The following is a 24,816-nucleotide window of genomic DNA, read 5'->3' on the forward strand; positions in this document are numbered from 1 at the left end:
TATTATGATTATATGACCGTGTGCTTAATGGAAGAAAGGCTATCGGTTTTTCTGCTGGTTTCGGGGGTATTTCAACCGAGTGCGGCTGCTCTGAGATTGAGTAGTGGAAATGATAGAAAGTTTGTCTATTACTAAGGACCACAAAGGTTGCGATGTACAAACTGATATATATATTTCCCACTAACACACAAATGCTGAGGCAGTTGCTACCTTCGCCTTACACGCCTAATCACAGTTATATCTTTTTATTGGTTGTTGATTTTCAGTACTTCGTCACACGCAATGCTGATGGTTAACATTCACAACAATCCTCACTGCAATCCATGGTTGTTGCTGGCCGACGCGGTTGACGCGAAACATGTAATTCGGCACTTGTCACTTTCTGTTTCATATCACTCGCGAATCGGTATTAGTGAGGGTCAGCCCCACGACGATCATGGGGACGTGCTCACTCGTCATACTCCGGTGAATTTTACTCGACCACCATTCTTGCCGCCGGCCGGTGTGGCCGAGCGGTTCTAGGCGCTTCAGTCTGGAACCGCGTGACCGCTACGGTCGCAGGTTCGAATCCTGCCTCGGGCATGGATGTGTGTGATGTCCTTAGGTTAGTTAGGTTTAAGTAGTTCTAAGTTCTAGGGAACTTATGACCTCAGATGTTGAGTCCCATAGTGCTCAGAGCCATTTGAACCATTTGAACCATTCTTGCCCGTCTTTCCCGCACTCCTTTTCACTCGACACTCTCCAGTACTACTCCGCACTCGATACTCGTCTCACTGCCTCCTGCAGCACTCGACAATCGACTCCTGTCAGCTATCAACCTGAGTGTCAGATACTCAAGAAAAAGCAATGGCCCTAAGATGGATCCTTGTGGGACACCACATGTAATTTCTTCCCATTCTGATGATGACTGATGACTTAATTCACTAGTCCCTTGCATTGACACCCTTTGTTTCCTGTTGGCGAGGTACGACTTGAAACATTTTGCAGCACTGCCCGTGACACCATAGAATTCTAATTTATTTAAAAGGATTTTGTGGTTCACACAATCGAATGCCTTTGACAAATCACAGAAAATACCAGCTGCTTGTAACTTGTTATTTTATGAATTAAGTACATTTTCACTGTAGGTGTAAATAGCCTTCTCGATATCAGAACCAGACATGGATCCGGAAACCCTTTACTTCCATGTTTAATCTCATTTTCTGCTCATAAACACATTAGTCATGGGAAACACACAGAAACAGAACGTACCAGTATTACATGATACATGTTTGGTTATAATGTACACTAATATTCCTAGATCTCCAGCAGGCTTTTGATACCGTTCCTCACAAGCGACTATTAATCAAATTGCGTGCATATGGAGTATCGTCTCAGTTCTGTGACTGGATTCGTGAGTTCCTCTCAGAGAGGTCACAATTCGTAGTGATAGACGGTAAATCATTGAGTAGACGGAAGTGATATCTGGCGTTCCGCAAGGTAGCGTCATAGGCCCTATGCTGTTCCCGATTTACATAAACGATGTAGGTGGTAATCTGAGCACCCCCTTAGATTGTTTGCAGATGACGCTGTAATTTACCGTCTAGTAAAATCATCAGACGATCAATTCAAATTGCAAAATGATCTAGAGAGAATTTCTGTATGGTACCAAAAGTGGCAATTAGCACTAAACAAAGAAAAGTGCGAGGTTTTCCACATGGGTACTAAAAGAAATCCGATAAATTTTGGGTATACGATAAATCGCACAAATCTAAGGTCTGTCAGTTCGACTAAATACCTAGGAATCACAGTTACGAGCAACTTAAATTGGAAAGACCACATAGATAATATTGTGGGGAAGGCAAAACAAAGACTGCGCATCGTTGACAGAACACTTAGAAGATGCGACAAACCCACTAAAGAGACCGCCTACATTACACTTGTCCGTCCTCTGTTGGAATATTGCTGCGCGGTATGGGATCCTTACCAGGTAAGATTGACGGTGGACATCGAAAAAGTGCAAAGAAGGGCACCTCGTTTCGTGTTATCGCGCAATAGGGGTGAGGGTGTCACTGATATGATAAGCGAGTTGGGGTGGCAGTCACTGAAACAAGGGCGGTTTTCTTTGCGGCGAGATCTATTTACGAAATTTAAATCACCAACTTTCTCTTCCGATTGCGAAAATATTTTGTTGACACTCACCTACGTAGGGAGAAATGATCATCATAATAAAATAAGAGAAATCAGAGCTCGAATGGAAAGATTTAGGTGTTCCAATTTTCCACGCGCCATTCGAGAGTGGAATGGTAGAGGAGTAGTATGAAAATGCTTTGATGAACTCTCTATCAGGCACTTAAGTGTGAATTGCAGAGTAACCATGTAGATGTAGAAGTTGTAATTCTCAGGTTCGCCGCCAGTACTTGTTGCTACAATTGAATGAAGGTAATGTTGACGTGTGGCTCACATCGTTGCTTGTGTTGACATACAACAAACTTCATTACTCTGCTAGTACCATCAAGTACCATCATCTGTTTAGTGTTCATCAAGGACTTAGTTCGGGTACAGCGCAATGGAAATGTACTCAAATACAGAATTAGCAGGTGCTCATTTGCTATTCGGAATAGCAGACGGTATTAGCCGTGGCGCTGAGTGTTTCTATCCGGAGAGATTTTCAGAACGACATTCCTCTGGCAGGAGGACGTTCGAAACAACTGATCGTCATCTTATGGCGCATGGGACGCTTAAGCCTATTACTGGCAGCTGGGGGAGGCACAGAAGGACGGACACCTCAATTGCAGCAAGAAATTCTTCGTGCAGTTGGTAACAACCCTAGTGCGAGAGTAAGACAAGTAGCTGCAGCAAGTAATATTGACCACACGACTTTGTGGAGAGTGCTACGTGAGACCTGCTCATACAGTACAACGTACAACGCGAGCATGCAATATCAGCAGCTGATTTTTCTGCATGGGCACACTTCAGCGAATGGTTGATTCAACAGTGTGACAACACGCATATTAATGCAGACGTGCTACACACGGATGAGACATCGTTGCACAATACATCATTAATGTGTTGAAGAGTTGTAGCTGAGTTTCAACACGTAAATAAAGCGTTTCAGGACACAGTCGGAATTGTAGTTGTAAATTGTTGTAGTTGTGCTGGGAAAGTCCCTGAGCTTCAAGCGCTAATAGAAAGCACAGAAGCTGAAATCGTTATAGGTACAGAAAGCTGGCTAAAGCCTGAAATAAGTTCTGCGGAAATTTTTACAAAGTCTCAGACGGTGTTCAGGAAAGATAGATTAGGCAGAATTGGTGGTGGAGTGTTTGTGTCTGTCAGTACTGGTTTATCTTGTAGTGAAGTCGAAGTAGATACTCCGTGCGAATTGGTATGGGTGGAGGTTATACTTAACAGCCGAACTAAGTTAGTAATTGGCTCCTTCTACCGACCCCCAGACTCCGATGATATAGTTGCTGAACAGTTCAGAGAAAATTTGAGTCTCGTAACAAATAAATACCCCACTCGTACGGTTATAGCAGTTGGTGGGGACTTCAACCTTCCCTCGATATGTTGGCAAAAATACTTGTTCAAAACCGGTGGTAGGCAGAAAACATCTTCCGAGATTGTCCTAGATGCTTTCTCCGAAAATTATTTCGAGCAGTTAGCCCACGAACCCACGCGAATTGTAAATGGTTGCGAAAACACACTTGACCTCTTAGCCACAAACAATCCAGAGCTAATAGAGAGCATCATGACTGATACAGGGATTAGTGATCACAAAGTCGTTATAGCTAGGCTCAATACCGTTTCTTCCAAATCCACAAGAAACAAACGCAAAATAATTTTATTTAAAAAAGCGGATAAAGTGTCACTAGAAGCCTTTCTAAGAGACAATCGCCATTCCTTCCGAACTGACTATGCAAATGTAGACGAGATGTGGCTCAAATTCAAAGATATAGTAGGAACAGCAATTGAGAGATTCATACCTCATAAATTGGTAAGAGATGGAGCTGATCCCCCATGGTACACAAAACAGGTACGAACACTGTTGCAGAGGCTACGGAAAAAGCATGCGAAGTTCAGAAGAACGCGAAATCTCGAAGGTTGGCTAAAATGTACAGACGCTCGAAATTTGGCACGGATTTCAATGCGAGATGCCTTTAATAGGTTCCACAACGAAACATTGTCTCGAAATTTGGTAGAAAATCCGAAGAAATTCTGGTCGTATGTAAAGTACACAAGCGGCAAGACGCAGTCAATACCTTCGCTGCGCAGTGCCGATGGTACTGTTACCGACGACTGTGCCGCTAAAGCGGAGTTATTGAATGCAGTTTTCCGAAATTCCTTCACTAGGGAAGACGAATGTAATATTCCAGAATTTGAAACACGAACAGCTGCTAGCATGAGTTTCTTAGAAGTAGATACCTTAGGGGTTGCGAAGCAACTCAAATCGCTTGATACGGGCAAGTCTTCAGGTCCAGATTGTATACCGATTAGGTTCCTTTCAGTTTACGCAGATACAATAGCTCCCTACTTATCAATCATATACAACCGCTCGCTCACCGATAGATCTGTACCTGCAGATTGGAAAATTGCGCAGGTCGCACCAGTGTTTAAGAAGGGTAGTAGGAGTAATCCATCGAACTACAGACCTATATCATTGACGTCGGTTTGCAGTAGGGTTCTGGAGCATATACTGTATTCAAACATTATGAATCACCTCGAAGGGAACGATCTATTGATACGTAATCAGCATGGTTTCAGAAAACATCGTTCTTGTGCATCGCAGCTAGCTCTTTATTCGCACGAAGTAATGGCCGCTATCGACAGGGGATCTGAAGTTGATTCCGTATTTCTAGATTTCCGGAAAGCTTTTAACACCGTTCCTCACTAGCGACTTCTAATCAAGCTGCGGGCCTATGGGGTATCGTCTCAGTTGTGCGACTGGATTCGTGATTTCCTGTCAGGAAGGGCGCAGTTCGTAGTAATAGACGGTAAATCATCGAGTAAAACTGAAGTGATATCAGGTGTTCCACAGGGAAGCGTCCTGGGACCTCTGCTGTTCCTGATCTATATAAATGACCTGGGTGACAATCTGAGCAGTTCTCTTAGGTTGTTCGCAGATGATGCTGTAATTTACTGTCTAGTAAGGTCATCCGAAGACCAGTATCAGTTGTAAAGCGATTTAGAAAAGATTGCTGTATGGTGTGGAAGGTGGCAGTTGACGCTAAATGACGAAAAGTGTGAGGTGATCCACATGAGTTCCAAAAGAAATCCGTTGGAATTCGATTACTCGATAAATAGTACAATTCTCAAGGCTGTCAATTCAACTAAGTACCTGGGTGTTAAAATTACGAACAACTTCAGTTGGAAAGACCACATAGATAATATTGTGGGGAAGGCGAGCCAAAGGTTGCGTTTCATTTGCAGGACACTTAGAAGATGCAACAAGTCTACTAAAGAGACAGCTTACACTACACTCGTTCGTCCTCTGTTAGAATATTGCTGCGCGGTGTGGGATCCTTACCAGGTGGGATTGACGCAGGACATCGAAAAGGTGCAAAAAAGGGCAGCTCGTTTTGTATTATCACGTAATAGGGGAGAGAGTGTGGCAGATATGATACGCGAGTTTGGATGGAAGTCATTAAAGGAAAGACGTTTTTCGTCGCGGCGAGATCTATTTACGAAATTTCAGTCACCAACTTTCTCTTCCGAATGCGAAAATATTTTGTTGAGCCCAACCTACATAGGTAGGAATGATCATCAAAATAAAATAAGAGAAATCAGAGCTCGAACAGAAAGGTTTAGGTGTTCGTTTTTCCCTCGCGCTGTTCGGGAGTGGAATGGTAGGAAGATAGTATGATTGTGGTTCGATGAACCCTCTGCCAAGCACTTAAATGTGAATTGCAGAGTAATCATGTAGATGTAGATGTCCATATAATATACGTTCTTCCTCAGTGCGTGAAGAATGTTGCCTGAAAATTTGCCCATATTTTTTGTTACACCGTGTATAGCGGAGCCGTTTACCCAACGCCTCAAACTACAAAATGTAGGAAGAACTATGCACGAACTGACATATTTAATGCACGCATCACACATAGTTTGTCAGGAACTACCGAGGACGTAATTGTAGAAGGTAATTTTCGTAATGCATCCTTTTCAGCTGTGTGTGGCACGGAGTGGGACGTCGTTACGTCAGGAAAGTAGGGTAATAAAAGGAAAAATGAAACGAACTTGCAGGTGGAGTAACGCTGATGTAGGTTTCCGTGACATTTTCTACAAGTTTGCTGACATTCACGATTACTTATAACAGAGTAGTGATTGCGCAGGCACCTGCCTAATGCGCCAATGACGTCAATGCAGGTTACATGTGAGGTCAGTGAGCTCTTAACGTAGCCATTGCTTCCGGTAACGGATCGATCAGACTGGTACGGAAATCTTCTCTGTTGACTTCTCTGCATGTAACATAATTTGTAAGGGGAACTAACGTCGATAGTGGTATGTCAGGAAACACACATTGATACAGGGTTCAAACTAGGGGTGGCCGATAATTCGGCTCGCGGGCCATGACCTAGTAGGAGTGCCCTAGCTCTCGTCGATTTAAGAGAAATATCTACTGAAGAAGAGAAATTTGTTAACATCGAGTATAGATTTAAGTGTCAGGAAGTCATTTTTGAAAGTATTTGTGTGGAGTGTAGCCATGTATGGAAGTGAAACCTGGACGATAACTAGTTTGGACAAGAAGAGAATAGAAGCTTTTGAAATGTGGTGCTACAGAAGAATGCTGAAGATTAGATGGGTAGATCATATAACTAATGAGGAAGTATTGAATAGGATTGGGGAGAAGAGAAGTTTGTGGCACAACTTGACTAGAAGAAGGGATCGGTTGGTAGGACATGTTCTGAGGCATCAAGGGATCACCAATTTAGTATTGGAGGGCAGCGTGGAGGGTAAAAATTGCAGATGGAGACCAAGAGATGAATACACTAAGCAGATTCAGAAGGATGTAGGTTGCGGTAGGTACTGGGAGATGAAGAAGCTTGCACAGGATAGAGTAGCATGGAGGGCTGCATCAAACCAGTCTCAGGACTGAAGACCACAACAACAACAACAACATCTATGTAGATATATCCACAGAAAGAAACTTGAGTAACATCTACTCAACAACAATAGTAAAACGAGCCCAACCAACTTTTTCAAAAGCTTTCACAAAGTACATAAATCATTCTCATAATTTCAGTTTCAGTACACAGCAATTAGTGTAACCCCATTACTGTAACTCCCATTCATGTCTGACGTTCAGTCTACAATATATATGATTTGATGTAATATTTTTATACATAAGAAGAAAGCCGGCCGGTGTGGCCATGTGGTTCTAGGCACTTCAGTCTGGAACCGCGTGACCGCTACGGTCGCAGATTGGAATCCTGCCTCGGGCATGGATGTGTGTGATGTCCTTAGGTTAGTTAGGTTTAAGTAGTTCTAAGTTCTAGGGGACTGATGACCACAGATGTTAAGTCCCATAGTTCTCAGAGTCATTTGAAGCATTTATAACAATAAAATAATTGAATTGTGGACGCACCCATATTCTGGTGCACCCTATTCACATTTTTTTAATAAAAGGAAAACATACTTACGTATATCTAATTACCTAACGTAATAAGTGCGTCGTCCATGTGTCCATATTATAGTATAGCCTATACATATTTAAAAAAACATATTTATGTAGAAAGCATTTCATCTTTTATCTTTGCATCCAGTGTAAGCGAGCATATCTGTAACATGTACAACATTTTTGAAGTGACAGTGTAAACATACCGTACAGTGAAGAGGACATACAAAAGGCAGCATTATGCTGACGTTTTACGACTCTACTGCCTCTTTAATTACAATTCACTTTCAGAAATTCATGCTTTTAACCTATGCAGTGCCTTTTCTAAATAAACAATTTGTATCATTAGCAAAAGACGCAACATAACCTACACTGCCTTTGGCCTGCTACTGTGAAAAGATGTCTGTAATTTTCGCCAGCACCAGCGATGTAAACAAACAATTCTCACCTGAAGGTGATGTGAAACCCAGAAAACTGTTTTATTTGTATTACTCACCTGAGTCATGTGGTAACCTATGAACTTCTTCCATCTCTGAATCGGAAACCAAGGAAGGCATTTCATCAGCGGAACTGCCTCTTCAGCACTGATCAGAAGCAGATCAACGACACAATCTATGGAACCATCCATAAGCCTCACTTTGTCTTCTCCTTTTGTTACACGTAGTTCTGCATCCCACCAGCGTTAGGTAGTGACATGCCACAAACCTTCATGTATTACCTTACGCACGTCTGGTATCTTAAATGCCGTGATATTTCTTGAGACATAGTCTTTAACTTGGCTCCAAATAAGTCCAATGGAGTTAAAATTGCAGTGGTACGGCGGTAAACTGACGACAATGTCACCCACAGACTATGCCATTTTATCAATAATGTACTAATCTACAACGTAAACGTCAACCTCTTTCAGTAATTCAAGCTTAATCGCAGTAGGATTGACATGTGCTCCACTTCCCATCAGCCAGTTTACAATGATTTCGTTCCTCTAAGATTTTTGTGGCTTGCGCTCAACCTTAACACTATCATATGAAGCATTTTCCGTAATTATAACGCTATTGGACTCTAATTTGGGTAGAATATCTGTGAACCGTTTTAGAGACATTTAATCATTCATGGCTTCATGATAATCTTCAGTCTTTTTTTTATTCAAAAATCAATTCTACACCTTCCAAAAAACTACAGTTGCTTCCTATACATGCTATAATTAGCCTTTTTCCTTTTCCCGTCGGATTTTTAAACCCTGTGATAAACGTGCAACAAAAACCGTCTCTTATGAGTCACTGTTTTGTCAGTCCACACTTTTTATGTCAAATGGCCTGCGTTAACTCTTGATGCTTCACGGTAATAAATCTTCCGTTTCTTGCATCTGAGATGTTGACTACAGGAGATAACGCAATACCCTATATACCTGTAATTACACTATTTCGTTTTCTACTTTCGAGCTGAAAGCCAATATCGTTTATCAGTTTATAAAATGTCGTTCTTTTCAACGTAGGCAAGTCATCGTCATTATTTACCGCTTGAAGTAACTTGTTTATTGAACGCACTTTGTTCCTGAAGAAAAATGTGTCCAGCTTTGACCGCAAAGCATTTTTAAAACTTCGCATTTTCCTAAGACACACGACTGATGTTTTCTTGTGTTTCCTAGAATTGACAGTTCACCCGTACTGCATCTATCTTTACAGGCAACCATTACTGTTGCCACAGAAACATCGCCAAAACGGATGTTACTGCTGCAAATTCCTTTACCGGTAGCGACGGATATTATTCCTATAACATTGAGTACTATTAGTTTTTCACGCTTTTTAAAGGTGTTGCTTTTCTATGTATCACAAAAGAAGACGACGCAGTTTCAGCCATTTTCACCATACACATGGCGAACACGAATGAGTGAGAAGCACTACAATGACGTACATAACTGAACGTTCCTCTACCGGAAGATCACCACTTAAAATCTGAGTAATGGTGAACAGCGCATTTTCGCATACAAAGGCTGATTTTCGTCCTCACACTCCACTTACTATCAATTGCAGAACACAAATGTCAATGCAATAAACATTACAAAAAATTAACTTAGTGCGGAATCAAACCCATGACCTTGTGTGTACTAGTCAATTGCTATATCCACTATGGTACAACAACTGTGCAGATATGGCGATGTTTCTAAAATTTATTAAGAAGAAGGTGAGAACTTATACGTTTCGGCATTTAATGTTCAAAGGAGAAATTGAGAGAGTATTTACAAACAAAGCCGACATGTTGCGATCAGAACCAGCCTAAGCGTCGTTACAGAACTGTTCATCAGAGAAAGCGGCTGCACATCGAGATTTGAAACAAGAAATACATGGGGTAAACATTTAGAGTACTCATCTGCAAAACCACTGCTGTCGATTAATGCTTTAAAATGTCTTAACGTTTCATTAGCGGTAGTATAACATAAAATATCTAATATAAAATTAGGGTCTACTTCTAATGGCGTAACAACACCCGTGGATAATCCAGCGCCAATAGAGAGTTTTTTAAACTTTGTTAAGGGAAAAAATGGTTCAAATGGCTCTGAGCACTATGGGACTTAACTGCTGAGGTCATCAGTCCTCTAGAACTTAGAACTACTTAAACCTAACTAACCTAAGGACATCACACACATCCATTCCAGAGGCAGGATTCGAACCTGCGACCGTAGCGGTCTCAAGGTTCCAAACTGTAGCACCTAGAACCGCTCGGCCACTCGGTCCGGCTTTGTTAAGGACGAAGAGGGCAGGATGTTTACGGTGCTGGTAACATAGACGACAAATATAATGCCTTCCTTAACACGTTTCCCATGCTCTTTGAAAGTTGCTTTCCATTAGAACCTTGAAAATAGCGTATTAGCAGTAAAAGGCAACCTGGGTGGCTGACAAGTGGGATAAGAATATCATGTAGAACGCAGTGGGAATTATATCAAAATGTTAGAAGCAGTTGCAGTTGAGCCACAGTAGCCTACTACAGACAATACTGTAAGGTGCTTAAAATGTTATCAGGAAGGCAAAGAATATATGATATGCAAATAGAACAGTTACTTCACAGAATAAAATTAAAACCATATGATTAGTTGTGAAGGAAGTGTCTGGCCAACAGCACAAGGTCGAGGACGTAAAGTCAGTACATAGTAAAAGTGTTTCTGTTACTGGTAAGTCAGATATATGTACAGTATTTAACAGTCACTTTCTGTACATAGCTGGTGAATTAAATAAAAACTTAGTTTGCAGAGGGAATTATATAACTGTCTTGGAAAATGGCTTTCAGAGACTGATATCTGAACTATTCCTTCATGATACTGACAAGGGGGAGATTGAGTCAATAATTGTATCACTGAAGACTACGGATGCTAATGGCTATGCTGCAGTATTTAGCAGAATAGTAAAGTACGGTGCTGGCCATGTTAGCTCTGTACTTAGAAAAAGTCAATTTCCTGAACGATTACAGCACTCATTAGTAAAGCCGCTTTATAAAAAGGGAGAAAGGGATAATGTAGACAATTTTATACCTGTTTCCATGCCATCAATGCTGACGAAATAAATTAAAAAGACTGTGTATGTAACAATAATTGATCATTTCATTTCACATACTTTGCTGTCAAATGTGCAGTTTGGTTTTAGAAGTGGTTTAACAAATGAAAATGCTATATTCCATTTCCTCTGCGAGCTAATGGGTGGATGAAACAAAAGGTTTCGAACGATAGGCATCTTTTTTTTTATTTAACTAAGAGGTTTGATTATGTTGATGATAAAGTATTACTCCAGATGTTGCGTCATTATGAAATACGGGGAGTAGCTCACAATTGGTTCACTTCTTATTTTAAGAACAGAGAGAAAAAGGTTATTCTCCACAGTACTGAGAATGGCAATGGTGTGGGGTCCAAGTGAGGCATGGTTAAATGGGGATGCCCCAAGGATCTGTGCTTGGGCCATTTTTGTTCCTTATTTATATAAATGATACACCTTCTAGTATTACAGGTGACTAAAATATTTCTGTTTGCTAATGACACTAGCTTGTTAGTAAAGGATGATGATGCAACGTTGGCAGTGTTTCAAATAGTGCAATTCAAGATATAAGTTTGTGACTTGTAGAAAATAAACTAACGCTAAATCACAGTACGACTCGATTTTTATAGTGTCTAACACACAATTCAACAAAACCTGTCGTTTTAATTACACAGAAGGGGCACAAGATTAGTGAGTCTGAACAGTTCGAATTTGTAGGTGTTCAGATAGATGTAAACTGTCGTGGAAAGCACATGTTCAGAATCTTATTGAAAGACTTAATGCTGCCATTTTTACTATTAGAACAGTATCTGAAGTAAGGGATAGTTCGACAAAAACGTAGTCTGCTTTGCTTATCTTCTTTTGCTTATGACATATGTTTTTGTATTTTGGGGTAGCCCTTCTCATTCTCAAAGGGTATTTTTGGCTTAGAGACAGACAGTTCAGGCAATAAGTGGTGTATGTTCACGACCCTAATGTCAACCCCTGTTTATTATTATGGGTATTCTGACATTGGTCTCTCAATATACATACTCTCTCATGTCGTTTCTTGTTAACAATATCAGCTTATTCCCATGAATTAGCAGCTTTCATGCAGTTAATACTAGTCAGGAATCCAGTTCGCATTTAAACAGTACCTCCTTGACTTTTGCGGAGAAGTGTGTGCGGTATTCTGCTGCATACACTTTCAATAAGCTACCACAAGAATTCAAAAATCTTAGCAGTAATCCACGCCCTTTCAGATTTAAAGTGAAGAGTTTCCTCATGGTCACTCCTTCTATTCTTTCGAGGAGTTCTGTGTAAAATTAAGCTGGTTCCTGTGTTACATCGTTGACTGCATTTACATAAACTTATAGCTTCTCGTCTTTTTTAAGATTCATAAACATTTTATTTTAGCTGTTATTACTTTTCTGTTGTAATTTCACGTATTGTCACGTTCAGTGACCATGGAGATTTGCTCCACAATTCGGTCCTATGGAACCAAACGTGGAAAAAAAATGTGTCCTACATACGCAGACCAGTCGCTGGGTATGTGATTCTTTACATCAGGTTCGTTCTTACAATGAATACAGTTTAGCATGAACTAAACTTGCACAACTCTGACGTTGCGACGGCCGGAGTATAAGTAACTTTTTGACAGTCAGAGCCAGTTCACCATTATTGACAAAAATATATTAACTATACACACAAAATATCTTTATGAAGATATTGTACCACAACGAAACGTGCTTAATAAACCATAAAACAGATTTTATAGTCAAAATTAACTAATATACACCATTTCATTTTCAATTTTAAAGCACACTTTTTTAATAACCAGAACTCATCAGATTTTAATTACTTATATAGTTACCTTACCTATCGCTTTACTAACATTTGTTTCTGAAATTGACATTGTATTGATTCAAGCTGCATGTTTAATTCTATTGGAATTACAAAAATACTACGAATATAACAACGTTTATTATGTGGCAAACAAACATGTAATTTACATAAGTAATTTGCGGTGCCTTTGATTATGCTTGAAAATGCCGTAATGAATAACAACCGACATTAGTAAAAAAATAAAAGTTGTAGCAGTAAATATTTTCACACCGAGTACCAGCGGGATCACGTAGTACACTAAAGATGTGTATCGCATACTTCACTTAGCTCGTCTCAATCTGTTACATTACAGCGTCCACAGTTTGTTAAATCCTCGTACATACTTTTCACACATTATGCTCTCACCCACTCACCTGACAACGTGTTTCACCCACCTTCATTTCATTTTCACTGCAGTTGGAATTAAATCTTTCATCCCAGTCCATTACCTGGTTCGTTTGTTTTTCCATCTCTCCTTGCCACGCCTCTCTCTGATATTCCCATCATTTACACATATCACATCAGTCCAATCAAAAGCGTCAAATTAACTCATTGAATATCTACCTCACGTTCATTTTTTTATCGAACCACACATTTCATCGCTCTTTCGTTTCAGTAGTATCAAGCTAAGGTAAACTCTACAAAACTTTAGATTATTATAGTTTTCTTTATGATAAATAATAATTTTTATGTTACCATTGTTAAGTAAATTTATAGCCAAACACTTCGAATTGTGATGTTTATCTAATAAAATCGGTTACCTTTTCTGCAATATCTTGGTAATAAAATTTATTGCTGTAAAAAATTCAAATACTTTTCAGCTCCGTTTTTTAGACGCCATTTATAAAGCATGAAACTAGATAATTTCTAATTTTTCTTAAAATGACGTATTAAACCCTTACAATTTAAACTGATATCTGAAACTGACGTCTCACCCGGAAATCTTATACTGAAACTAAAAATTGACATCTTAAACTGAAACTGAAAACTCATGTCTAAACTCAATAGTTAAAATAATTAAAAAGTGGGTGTGACTTTGTAGCTGAAACCTATAAACCGTTTGAATCTTTAAAATAATTTCCCTTCTAATTATCTTCTTTGTATAAAAGGACCGATTGCCATCAAGGACGAAAACATTTAAATTTAGCAAATAATCGGAGCTCCAGATTAATAACAAGTGTAAGGCTTCTGATTTTGAGATTGTTGGAATAATGCACGATATGAAAATTAATTGTATTTTATATGACAGGTATAAAACCAGGTTACCTGATGGATATGTTAGGAAAAGTGATAAAATTACCTCAAAAGTGCTATATCATAAATGTGTTTTCATAAAATACAAAGATAAGAAGAATGCGAAGAATACGATGTTCATGAATGAAACTGAAATTCTTTACAACGGCAATTTTTGAAATTTGTTATTTCGTTTGTTAGTATATTATGTCTATTTTTGAATATTTCTCTATAATGTATTCGCAGATTTTACCTTAAATTTAATTTACTGTGAGAATACTGAAATTTAGTATGAGATTACCGAAATGAAAGAAATAGTAAAATTCGTAATTTGGTAAGAAATCGGGAGGAGGTGGGAGTATAATAGATGCAATATGAGGGAATTTGGCACTTTGGAGTGAAGTTACATCAAATACAAAAGTGCTCAATCTCTCTCTTTTCATGTCTACTTTCAGACAAAGATTATGGGTGCTACAAAGAAAGGAAGGAGGCTCAGAATTGGAATTGGAAGAAAATGGGGAGCAAAACAGAGAGAAGCGCTACAGCTGTGAAGAAAAGATGACTAATGATATATGACAGAGAGAGGTAGAATGACAACCATTCGAATCCCAATCAGATTAAGGTTGTCTGTGTTTTCCCTAAATTACTTACACGAATGAATGGATGGTTCCTATGAAAGGGCAAGATCGATTGAATTTCTCAATCCAAGTTAATGCTCTGTCTATAATCACCTCGCCGTCGACAGGATGTTAAACCCCAGTCATGTTAATAATCAAAGGTCGCTCTGTCAGGCACCTCAAAAATGTTCAATACTGCTTATACCGTTAAAGCACAGAATAGTAAGGGGTACAAATTAGAAAAATTGTTAAGACTCATTCACATTGCCACAGGCAAACTCATGTCATGCCAGACACAGAGATGGAAGTTTATCGCATCGCAAATGTGTCAGGTCATCGACACACTATGATACCATCTTTGGAGTGAGGGTACAAATTCAGCGGAATCGAAGCTGAAACAGAAAACGAAAGGAAGTGAGGCAAGCATATTCATGAGCTCATAAGACATGTTACAAGAGAACATAGCAAGGAACTGACACAGCAGTTACCAGCCTCTTAAGTGAATGTAGCAGAATAAGGAGGAAGCATGGAGTCATTATGAACCGAGCCTTGCGTCATACCTCACACTAGCTCTCTTCAAATACCCCACCTTTCTAATTCTCGTCTTGAGTTGGTCATTGGGGTCGATGGCATTCGCAGTAATACCACTCGGCTCTATGATTATGATACTGTAGTGAGTCTATGTCTACATGCTCCAGCATAGTCTATGAACTAGACAAATATGTACTCGAGACGATGGTCTTCACCTGATGATCTTCATGCTGCTTGCTGTTTACCATCTATTGATGGAGGAAGTGACTATCTTGCGACAACACGACATCGCACGATGCTGCCAGCACTGAACTACTGCGCAGAAGTCAGGGATAGGACCTCTTGGAGGCCACATTCCTGCTCAACAGTCTGGTGCCTCTGAGTGCTGACACGTACCAGGGGGAGGGAGGATATCAACGGACCGCATGATTAATGATACCGGGTGCATCACGGGTGGGTCATCAACGGTCATCATAGTGTTTGGAGAGGGACCGAGAACCCTATTCAGCAGCCATCCCGAGAACACTTCGCACCGGGAAACGGCAGCCCGTGGCTCTGGAGCCGCTAAACCTCGCCTTGGCGTGCAACTATGGAACTGACTGGACATGTCAGCTGGAAACCATCATGGAGCTGAATAAGCAACACCGTGGCTGGTGCGGAAGAACGACGACCTGTAAACAGTGAGAATAAATGATTCAACTCTAATAATGTTTTACTAGCGTCGTTGCCGCTTCATACATTCCCGTGAGCTATCCTGTCTTCACGTAGAGGTGTCTCCACTCGACCCCCTGTAACACGGATACCGAAACACCAAGTGTTATTGAAATTGGTTTGGAAAGACCTGCCACTCTCATGCATTAGTCTTACAAGGGGAAGGCCTCAGACACGGACAACCGATTTGGCTCAAATTTGGCAGGTCGCTTGTGTACAACCTAAAACGAATGACTCTAACATATTTTGGGTCAACACCCCCGCAATTTTGAGAAAATCACCCCTAAAGCTTATGACGAGCAGTCGACTCAAAATTGGAGGGATCGATAGATAATTGTAAATAGATAATTTTTCATCATCAGGTATGGGGTCCGAAACGCAAAATTTTCCAGTGATCGAGGAAAGAAACTTTTACAACTGCCGCTTCTGTACCCACACGGTAAATGCCTTTCGCTGACATCGCCGATAGCGCAGATGCCAAGGTAACTGGCTGGGAATCGGAAAACTCGGGTTCGAATCTCGAAGAAACGTAACGGATGTTATTCTTTTCGTCTGTATTTTTCAATATCTCAATTGGTAGGGATAGAAGGGTTAATAAGGTACGTAAATCAATAAGGAATGATAATAATAATTACCTTTTTAACGCTCCTATCCCTATTAACTGATATATGGAAAAATACAAACGAAAAGAAAAACGTCCGCCAGGTTTCTTCGAGATTCGAACCCGGGTTCTCCGAGTCCCAGTCAGTTATCTTGGCTGTTGCGCTATCCGTGCTGTCGGCGAAAAGCGTTTACCTTGTGGGTACAGAAGCGGCAGTTGTAAAAGTTTCTTACTTCGATTTCTGGAACAGTATGCATTTTCGGACCCGATACCTGATGATGAAAAATGCGCTATTTACAATTATCTATCGATCCCGCCAATTTTGAGTCGATTCCTAGTCACAACCTTTAGGGGCGATTTTCTCAAAATTGCGGGGGTGTTGACCCAAAATATCTTAGATTCCTTCGTTTTAGGTTGTACATAAGCGACCTGCCAAATTTGAGCTGAATCGGTTGGCCGTGTCTGAGGCCTACCCCTTGTTAGAGAGATCTGTAAGTGATTCTAGTACGAAACATTGATCAGAGCATGCGACCCTTTCAAGACACTAACAGCAAATACACTGCATTCTGGACAGTGACGCAAGGAAGAGCTGATGTACATAGAACCAGTATAGAGAAGTTTCGGCCCAAGAAAAATGCTCGCTAAAGTTTAGAACTGCGGACTGTTAGCGTTCTATGGCAAAGAATATGAAAACTCACGCAGGCTGTAACAATTCAAGAAGAAAATGGCTCTAAGCACTATGGTACTTAACATCTGAGGTCATCAGCCCCCTAGACTTAGAACTACTTAAACCTAACTGACCTAAGGACGTCGCACACAGCCACTCCCGAGGCAGGATTCTAATCTGCGACCGTAGCAGCAGCGCGGTTCCGGACTGAAGCGCCTAGAACCGCTCGGCCACAGCGGCCGGCAATTCAAGAAGAGCATCAGTACTTCTGTCTTCGTCTCGGTCACCTATGGATCACATCATTTCAACTGTCACGTTTTCGGAGGCTTAACTGCCGCCCCTTGTTCCTGATGATGTTCTTTACTCTCTTGGGTCCACGCCTTTCGTGTCTTCAGCTTTGGCTTTTTCCATAAACCTTCATGTGTTTGTACTTTTTCCTTAAGTGGATCCCACTCTTGGATATCTTTAACAGAAATATCCCATTCTCATAGATGTTTTTCAACTTCTGTGAACCATGACCCTTTGGTTTTCATATCTCGAAAGTAGATTAAAATCCCTTTAGATATCCTTCCTGGGCTCATTCGTGCCACGTGCCCATAAAAGGCAGTCATTCTTTTAAGAATCGAGTTCACTTTTCTTCTCAACATGCTTACATAGTTTGATTGCGACGCCTTTTGTGCTCGTAGTTTTCTTTCGTCAGACCCAGGATTTTCCTCAAAATATTTCTTTCTCTGTCTTTAAGTTTCTACACTAAATCTTTCCTGTTCATGAAGATCGTAACCGTTCTCAAAAGAACAGATACCATTGTTGACCGTGCTGCTTCTCTAGAATAAATGATAATTAATTGAAACCCTCAGCTGCCGACAGGTGTTATTGATATACCTCGATGGGGACAGCTGAAAATGTGTGCCCCGACCGGGACTCGAACCCGGGATCTCCTGCTTATATGGCAGACGTTCTATCAATCTGAGCCACCGAGGGCCAGATGAATAGCGCGAGTAATGAGTGGATGGGCAAATAGCTATTAGGTACATTAGGTATGTAGATTGTGGACAGTTGGGAATATGGGTCTCACGGGAAGCGTGCAAGGGATAAGCCCCTGCAGTCGCGCTATTCATCTGTGTCCTCGGTGGCTCAGATGGATAGAGCGTCTGCCATGTAAGTAGGAGATCCCAGGTTCGAGTCCTGGTCGGGGCACAAATTTTCAACTGTCCCCATCGAGGTATATCAACAACAGCTGTCGGCAACTGAGGGTTTCAATTGATTATCGTTCTTTCGTGTTCATTGTGAGAATCTCAGCGTACCATCAGTACTACTTATGGTTGTGAAACTATTTGATTGGCATCGAATGGAAACGTTAGACGAAGTCTCATTACAGTCCTTCTTGCAGTGCTGCCTCATCATACACTGTCTACTCACATTAACGCCACGACCTGTCAAAAGCCTGAGTATGGTCACCAAACACAGATACATACTTGTGACGGTCCATTGTGCCTTCCAGAATGACGAGATCACCCGGTGAAAGCTCCCTCCTCCGGCATGAACCTTTCCCACCATTGTTGTTTTCAGACGTTTCACGCCGTAAGCGCCTACGGCAGTGCAGCATAAAACGTGAAGCATAAGAAGTGATTCATCTGAAAAAGCCATCTGTCGCCACTCGATGAAGGTCCAGTAGCGATACTCGCGTGCAAAATCCAGCCTTCTTCGCGGAAGAACAGCAGTCAGCTCAGGTGCCTGAATCAGGAACCTGCTGTGGAGCGCCTTCGGAGCAACGTCCACTGATCGTTCGCTGAGGAGACCCCTTGGCCCATCTGGGCGGTCAGTTGCTCAATACTGTAGCTGCACGTCCATTTGTCCGTACACATTTCCGCAGCCATCGTTCATACCCATCATCTACTGCCCGTGGTGCACCACCGGTGACTCGGCGCTGCTTTTGGATACGGGCCATTTTCTCGTCCACGTTATACTGTAACCGCGGCGGCACGCGAATGGTTTGCAGAGTTACCCGTTTCTTCCACCCTTGGCCCGAAAGCCAATGAGCATGCCTTCTTGAGACTTTAATATACCCTCTAGTTCTAGTGCTGCGACCTGCCGTCTGTGAGTAGTTATTGCACGTTGACGTCGAACACATGGGGTAGTCACATTAATGTGTCTGGACCATGTATTACAAAATACTCTACAGCCTTTTTCAGGCAAAAGCTGTGGAGTGTCTGGGTCAGTAAGCTGCTTGTTGATGGTGTTGTAAGGTCACATATGTCAATTTTCTTAGATTTTTTATTGGTGTTAAACTACCAGTGTTAGGAGAGACGGAGGGGATGTTTGGTAGCCTATCCTGGAGGGAATGGGGAGGGGGGGGGGAGGGTTAGCTGGCTTGCTGGTGACTGGCAGGCAGCTTCGAATCGGCTACAAGCTTGTGGGACCAGTGTATTCCTGCTCTTGGTTACGGATAAAGGATGCCAGTTGGGACTTCGCTGTTTCTTTAGCTCAGGCGGTCAAGACAATGTGACGTCACGTGTGGCCGCTGCCCTGCTATCACACACGACCAGTTATTAGGTACGGGTCGGGATTGCTGACAACTAGGACGCTGGCAGCCCGTAGCCGTCTTCCCTATTGATGTTGTAATGCTGTTTCAGGATTTCAGACGCCTCTATTATCCTGCGTGTACGCATCCTTGGCTAGTTTGCGAGTATTCTATATGATCAAAAGCACCCAGTCACTTGTTAGTGGACATAAATAGGGCTGTGTCCACCTTACACCTTTATGACGGTTTCACCTCTGCTGGGGACACTTTCAGGGAGGTATCTAAATGTCTCTGTGGGAATGGCAGACCAGTTTTCGCCAAGAGGTGAGACCAGAGAAGGTAGCGATGTTGGACGCTAGGGCTTGGAGTGAATTCGATGTACTAACTCATAAGAATGTTATTGTCTACAAACCATTGCCTCACATACACTGCTTTAGAACAGGGTGTATTGTGATGCTGATACAGTCATCGCCTCGGAACTATTCCTCTAATGTACGCCGTACACAGTGCTGTAATATGTCTTCACGTCCTTCCGAATTTGACGTTTCTTTAAGTACAAAAGGGGACCACACCATACCGTAACACCAACACCTCCGTACTTCACTCTTGGTACTACGTCATGATGGCAGGTATCGTTCTCCAGGCATATGCAAAACCCAAACCCTTCCATGGGATTGCCAGAATTCGTCACTCCAAATCACTCATTTCCAGACATCTACTGTGTAGTGGTGTTGCTCTTTACGCCACCTCAAGCGTCGCACAGCATTGACTACAGAAAGAGGTCGCTCATGAAAAGCTGCTCGACCACTTTCAATGTAGTTTTTGAATGTACGTAAAGGAAAACCAGCCCATTTTTCCTCAAGAACGAAACCAGAGAGAGTAGTAATGTTGGGGGCTTAGGTTTAGAGCGAAATCGTTGTTCTACCTCGACTCAAAGTTGTTCCATTGGGTTGAGATCGGGGCTCTGAGCAGCCCAGCCCATTTCAGGAAACCATTGCATCACGGAGCTGCTTTATGACAGCATGCAGTGTTATCCTCACACAAACAATCATTGTCTTCGCACTGTTCCTCTACTTGTACACAGTACACAGTGCTATAAAAAGTGTTCGTATCCTTCCACATTCAGCGTTCTGTTAAGCGCAATAAAGGGAGTACAACCAACCACAAAAGACACTCCTATACCCCTGCCACGCCTTACATCGTACTTCACTGTCGACACTACATATAATGTAGTGGTGGGCAGGAAATCGCGTATCTGTTAGAAATCACAGTGACTGAGAAGTCACAGATATCACAGTAGCAACTTTACAGAATCAAACTGCGATTTCAGTCCCAGTTAGCAGTCGCAAGTAGTATTTCACATTCAAAGACGTGAGCCATCTATTGGTCGAATTTAGCACTGCTTTCTGCGATTTCAGTGACAAGTCGCAACTAAGAGTCGCAAGTAGCAACTAAAAAGCGCGGTTAACAGTGGCATCTGTTGGCCAAAGTTCGTACTACGTCCATCTCTGCGGTACGCTATGGAGTACAACTGCGATTTCCGTGACAAGTCGCAACTAACAAAGAGTCGCAAGTAGCAACTAAAAAGCGCAGTTAACAGTGCCATCTGTTGGCCAAAGTTCGTACTACGTCCATCTCTGCGATACGGTATCGAGTCTAACTGCGATTTCCGTGACAAGTCGCAACTAAGAGTCGCAAGCAGCAACTAGAAAGCGCGGTTAACAGTGCCATCTGTTGGCCAAAGTTCGTACTACGTCCATCTCTGCGATACGGTATCGAGTCTAACTGCGATTTCCGTGACAAGTCGCAACTAAGAGTCGCAAGTAGCAACTAGAAAGCGCGGTTAACAGTGCCATCTGTAGGTCAAAGTTCGTACTACGCCCATCTCTGCGATACACTATTGAGTCCAACTGCGATTTCCGTGACAAGTCGCAACTAAGAGTCGCAAGTAGCAACTAAAAAGCGCAGTTAGCACTGTCATCTGTTGAGCAAAGTTCATACTACGCTATTCGCTGCCGAGTCAAACTGCGATTTCTGTGACAAATCGCAACTAAGAGTCGCAAGTAGCAACTAAAAAGCGCAGTTAACATACTTTTCCTAGTGTCATCTGTTGACCGACGTACGTACTTCGTTATGAGAGCCTTGTGCCTCACGAGATCGATGTGCTGTGTGTGCATATGAAGGGCTTATTTCAATAGTGGTACAAGTCCATTTTTGTTCATTTTGAGATAGAGACTCGTAAAGTTAAATGAGCGCTGAAAAATCTGCAGTTGAGATACCAGAAATATTCAAGCATATGGCTTCTTGCTAGAGATGAACCTTTATTTATGTTTGTTTGGATCACTAATTTCAGAAGCATTATAGACAGAAAAGTGGAGGTAATGGACTTGTACCACTATTGAAATAAGCCATTCATATTATATGACGACATGCACATTCAGCATCAGTTATGGTTGGTCAAATACTGCTGTGACTCTGAATGTATTATATTAATATGAAGCAACATTGCCTTTTTCTCCTGAAAATATCAAGTAACGTAACAAATGTGTTTGATTCTGCTTCCAATATGACAGTTTTGGTTAATACTCCACATGCCTACAGGACTTTGCAATGTTAACACAGCAGAACTCAGACATCTGTATAAGTGTAGAGAAATGAAAACAGTCATATGAATGCCTCACTTTTGTTCCGACACAGTTCAAGACTTGGGAGAAAAGTTTTACACCTGGTGTTCTACATGGCAACTTCACACACAAGAACTTTTTGCCGACACTACTACCACCTACATGAGTAAGCTTTTCCTGTGTTACTTTCAAGTAATGCACTTAAGCTATTCCTGATTTAACTGGAAGATCTGTACTTCCCACTTTCATATCAACAGCCTCAAAATGCATATTGTAGACTTTGGGATATGTTACAGGTCAGTGTCACACCAAGATTGTGGAGAAAGGGGGGGGGGCGGCATGTCACTCTCCAACAAGTGTTTACCAATAAGTAAGTGGCGGAAAATTATGCGTATAGGACGGCTTAAACATGTGGAAAATGAGATTTTTATTATTCACTCACTGTATTTGACATTTATTATTCCTTTAAAATCGCACAACAACTTCAATAAAACACAGTTTAATAATTCACACACTTCTTTCACAATTATTTCACTTTTAAACTGCAAATCCTCTAAGAGCTGTCTTGAATCTTCACGAGTCTCTCTCAACAGCCTTGATGTGGATAGATACATACAGCAACCAGTAATCAGAGTCAGAACTGTGTCTGCAAAAACACAAGGATTATTAAACAATTGTTGCTGTCATTAATTACTAGCAATATAATTGACAGAGTAGATTGCTAATATTTGCTATAATGAATATCACATTTGCAAGAACGATCTCACTGAAGTAATTAAGTCCATCGAAACGCTTAGAAACTAACCTCTCGTCTGACGAAAACGGTCTAAAGACGCAGTGGCAATTTCTTCAGATCTGTTGACAATGATATTTTGAGTTATCACTTTACTGAGTGACTGAAATGTAGTTCAGGTACCTGTGAACATAACAATATGTTAGAATTCATTTTCTGAATACGAACTATTACGGTACTGTACGGCTACTTACATATTAATTACACTATTAATATTTTCACAGTTGTTTCTTTAATACAAAATTAAAGCCAACGGAAGAAAAAACGTAAAACATACTTGCCAATGACAGTTTTGTTGAGATGCAATTTTCTGTGTTGACAGATGTAACTTTCTCATACGGTGGTAAGTCGCAGAAATCGCAGGAATCACAAAAATCGCAGAAGTAGCAGAAGTCACAGAAATCGCAGAAGTAGCAGAAATCGCGGAAGTAGCAGAAATCGCAGAAATAGCAGTGGCGGAGGGATACACGACCTATGTTCCTTAACTGCGACTCTTAACTGCGACAAATCACAGTTAAAAATAACAGATACTGAAAAGTAGCATTCACAGAAATCACTGATATCAGAAAATCGCAGTTTAGCCCATCACTAATATAATGGCAGATAACGTTCTCGAGGCATTGTGTGGGGCGGTGGGTGGAAAATTTTCTATTGTTGCCGTCCTCAACACAGAATCTCTAACTACAATGTTGACAACCAGAAAGTGATTAGCAAAAACGTGATACCTGTAATTAAAGCTCCCTGTGCCCCCTCTGATGGAGAAATAAAGTTATTGACCATTGAAGTTCAGTACACTGAGGATTAAGGATGATGTCTGGGATTCATAGGAAATGCAGTTTACTATAACAATTTTCACTATATTCTGAAAACGATAAAGCGTAAAGTTTCAGACAAATGTTTAACCAAGCAATGCTACTATCAGCTATTGCACTATCAGAGCTGTTCAGAGTCTATTGCGCGGATGCAAGAAACTGTTCAATAATCGTTATCGATGTAAATGTTCAAAGTTAATGCTCGCCAAAATTTGATGTTAATACTCATCAAATGCCACGCTAGTAACAGTCGAAGGTGTGTCCTGCAGCGACACGTGAAAACACGACATACGCAAACTGAGAATAAATCACTGAAGTCGCTCCGCAATAAACACTTTACCACAATGCAATCTCATTGTTACGTGCATACCGATTTACATAATACGGCATCCAAGGCTGTTCCTTGCAACTGCACAGATGCGACGCGGCTTCCGACAAGGAGTGCGCGCTGATACGAATCTAGAAGAGAACTGGGGCCTGAGTCTAGCTCGTAGGGCTCTTATTCATATAGCCGTGGCGCGGACCGCCGGCCAGTGTGGTCGAGTGGTTCTAGGCGCTTCAGTTTGGAACCACGTGACCGCTACAGTCGCAGGTTCGAATCCTGCCTCGGGCTTGGTTGTGTGTGATGTCCCTAGGTTAGTTAGGTTTAGATAGTTCTAAGTTCTAGGGGACTGATGACCTAAGATGTTAAGTCCCATAGTGCTCAGAGCCATTTGAACCATTTGGTGCGGACC

This window comes from Schistocerca nitens, chromosome 7 (assembly GCF_023898315.1).
Source record: "Schistocerca nitens isolate TAMUIC-IGC-003100 chromosome 7, iqSchNite1.1, whole genome shotgun sequence".
NCBI lineage: Eukaryota > Metazoa > Arthropoda > Insecta > Orthoptera > Acrididae > Schistocerca > Schistocerca nitens.